Raw genomic sequence first — 3,846 nt, forward strand, 5'->3', positions numbered from 1 at the left:
ATACAAACCAAACAACCCAAACACCAACACCAAACCAACCCAAGGCGGGAGGGATAGAGATGTCTGACCTGCCGTCCCTGCCGTTGCATCTAGGGCCCACACTTATGATTGTGTCAATTTAATCTGAAAGTGGTGATGTGTATCGTGCATTGTGTGAGGGTGGCGATATTGTGTGTGTTGTGTGTGTTGTTGTTGTGTACCGTGTTCTCGAAGAATTCAGTGGAGTTTACAAGATGTCCTCCCTTGCACGTTTACCCCCATTATCACACCACAATCCTCGGCAAAAATTACAGTAGAAGTTTATAATCATCCAAAGAGTATTTGGTTTTGACATCAGAAATAACAGTTTGTCAAATGAGAATCCCTTAATGAAACTAAACTTTTAGATGTGGGGTTCTCACACGAGGTGAAACTTTCCTAACATTAACTCTTAGACGGAATGTATCTGTTAGTGCTTCTATAGATTTGTAGAAAAAAAGATCTTATGTTCTAATGCTCTACTTATTGCTAATTATTGGAAAAACATACAAAAAATATCTTAAAAAACATTGATAATGACTTGATTTTAGACCAAACAATGTTTACTCTTTCTCTGATAAATTTGGTTTATTTTTCTTTGTCGAATCATTTTAGGTACTTTTGATTGTACTCTTTATTCATCTTAAGTTTGATTGATTTAAGCTTATTATGATTCTTCTCTATTTATTTGTTTTTATTATTTTTCTAGAGTCTTTTACAGGGGAATCTCTTTTGGGGTATATATTTCGAATTATCATATTACGGGCTTGACCAAAAATCCTGCTGAAGTACCTGCTCACCTCTTTCAAACCAGGTACATGCAACCCAGGTCTCACGGGGCTAGGGAACATGGTCATGTTGGCACAGACTGCGACTACTCTTATAAGCTCTTAACGGGGTGGGGGTGAGCTCACTGAGAACTCTCTTTTTCAAACGGATGGGGTAAGCTTACAGGGGCCAGCCCTGTGTTACTTCAGTAGCGACCACTAACAAGCGTTTTTTCTAGGCATGCAAGGGCAGGGAAAGGTCATGGGAAATAGGAACGTCAGCTTCATATTGATGTAAATTTGAGCAAACTCAATGTTTTCAGTTTGAATGCTGTCTTTCCTAAATATGGGTTATTGTCCAAGGTAATGAATATTACTAGTGGATGTCCTTATTGATATTAATCGATGAGTCAATGAGCTGGTAGCATGAGAGGGACAGAGCTCTGGGTGTTTCTGGCTTTATGTTGCTGTTCTTGTGAATGTTGTTGTTTAGTTGAAGTGGGGATAGGGAGCCTCAGTAGGTTCTAACAGCCCTTACTACCAGTCAGGATTGTTTACTGGAGACCCACACACCCAGGTGGCATCCAAACAGTCAATAGAGTGAAACTTTTAAAACATTGTATTAATAAATCTCAAAGCTTAAAGAACCTGAGTTTGTTCCATTACGGATGTATAACATCATACTTTGGACGGATTCAGGTTAGAGGGATTTTATCATCCCGGATGTACATGTCGTCAATGCTGCCTATAAGCTAGTATATTGTATGTTTGAATAAATCAAGCCCAACGGTTCTGGAAGAGAGGCTCTGCTGACAGGATGGTCAGGCAGGCAGATTGTTCTTAAAGATACATGTGCTTGTTCCCGTCACAACTCTCTCTCTCATGAAAATCACTGAAAGCTTTAACAGCTACCAAACACAAAAACGCAGTTAGAAGATGCATTTGACTGGGCAAGGACGTGACAGAGGGACTTGTTTTCTTTTCTTTCTGTTTTTTACTTTCTGTTATGTTGGTAATTTTGTTTCCAATTCTCACTGTAGGATGTTAAGAGAGAATTACCTCAATATACCTCTGATGATAACCAAATAGAGATGAAAAGCATTAAATAAAAAAAAGCGAAGCGTTTCGTGTGGGGATCGGGGTATGGGTGGGACTGGTGTACCTGTGAGTGTGACATGGATGGCCAGAGCGAGGCTTGGGTCCGGCAGAGTTTCAAGGTAATGGGGTCAGAAGGTCAATTTCCTGTGCCCATCCAAATCAGGAAGACATTTGGTAGCAAGTTGTATGCCAGCCTCTCGCTGTGGTTCCCAGATCCACTCCCGAGCCACACACCTCCCTCTCAGTCTGGTCTGAAGAACAACCCCGTCTGCTACAGCCTCTCTCTCATCCCCCTCTCCCATTCGCTCCTCCCTGCTGAAACAAAACCACTCTCCAAGTACAAAGTTTTTCCATAGGCACAGATCTAGTATAGCTTACCTTTCCTTCCAAATCCTAATCTTAACCATTGAGGGACATAACAACTGGCCTTAGTCATGTCTATGGAGCAACTTTGTCCTAACTCCTTAAACACAAAGCTTTATTCAGGGGCTAGGCCTCTGGGTACCAGCGTCTTTAGCGTTATTGACTGGATGTTGTGTCGTTCAGAGAGTGTTGGCAGCGAGCGCAGAGTGGTAGGTGACTGGGGAAGGCTGAGACTGTGGTCGCTAGGGTGACGCGATCATCACACTCCCCACAAGGTGGAAAGTCCCTATTTCTCCCTTGCTCTTTCTCTATAATGAGGTCGTTAGATCAGTGTTAGGTCCCTACAATCCTGGTGGATGCTTCTTGTGGGATCTCAAGGGGTCTTAGGGATCACAATGTAAAGTGTAAAGTCTTTCAGTAGGGATACCCCCAATGAGAAATGATACCAAAGTTTATCCCCACTGTTTGGATCATGGCATCCATGCACTCACTCCCTAAAACCCTGCTGTTTACCAGGTTGTCCTGACTGTTGGAGCTAGGAACATAAGCTTTCGCTACACCTGTGATAACATCTGCAAAATATGTGTTACGCGACAAATAACAATGTGCTTTGTCCATTTCAGAGACTACACTCTTCCTATAGACTGAGTGTCAACCTGGCATAGGTGCAGATCTAGGATCTGTTAACCTTTCCCAAATCATAGCTATTTGTAGGGAGAACACAAAAAAAATGACCTTAGATTAGCACTAGAGGCAAACAAATCCTACTTCCCTCTACTTATAGCCTGGGTCAACATTATCGACAGCAGAGTTTCAAGTCTGGAAGAAATCTCCAGACTTTTTTGGATTATCATGTTGTACATTTGTACAGGTTCTGAACATCAACGACATTGATTCAGTTATGGATTAATCTCTTGTAGTCTCAGCCGTAGCACTTAGCAACCGTGTCAAAGAGAAACAAAGACACTGTGAAATGTAGGAATCGATATTGAACCATGGACTCAAGGCATAGACGTAACATTAAATGTAATCCGACCGACGTGTAATTAGTACATTGTTACGTTTTGGTATGCAGACCAGGCTGGAATGTATTTACATTTGAAGCCAGAACAGGCAATGAATACAGTTTTACTGATAGATGACAGAACATAGTGTAGATGTCAAGCAGGAGAAAGCAAAGGGGACAAAGACGATCAGGCAGCAAAGAAAAACAAAAAGGAGCGATGACTGATATTCTAAACCTACTCACTTCCATACTTCCTCTCTTTCACCTTTCTTCTGTCTTCCATTCTCTCTCTGTACTAATACAGCTTCAAGTCCAAAGTTCCTAAGCAAGACACGCAAAGTCCGATCGTACAGAATAAAACCAAGAGTTTCGACCATTCCTCCTCTCTTCACAGACAAGCCACTGCATCCCTCTTTCTTTCTCTCCTTTCGTCTATTCATCTCTTTTCTGCTTCAACCCTCTATATCTAGTAACTCCAGTTTTCTGACGGCCAGCTATATCAAGATGATCAATAATAATAATAATAATAATAATGATGATTAAGGATACATGAAAAAATGTATATTTTTTAGTATTTGTCATTGGAAAATTTTT

The sequence above is a fragment of the Salvelinus sp. IW2-2015 genome, unplaced genomic scaffold, assembly GCF_002910315.2.
Source record: "Salvelinus sp. IW2-2015 unplaced genomic scaffold, ASM291031v2 Un_scaffold4002, whole genome shotgun sequence".
NCBI lineage: Eukaryota > Metazoa > Chordata > Actinopteri > Salmoniformes > Salmonidae > Salvelinus > Salvelinus sp. IW2-2015.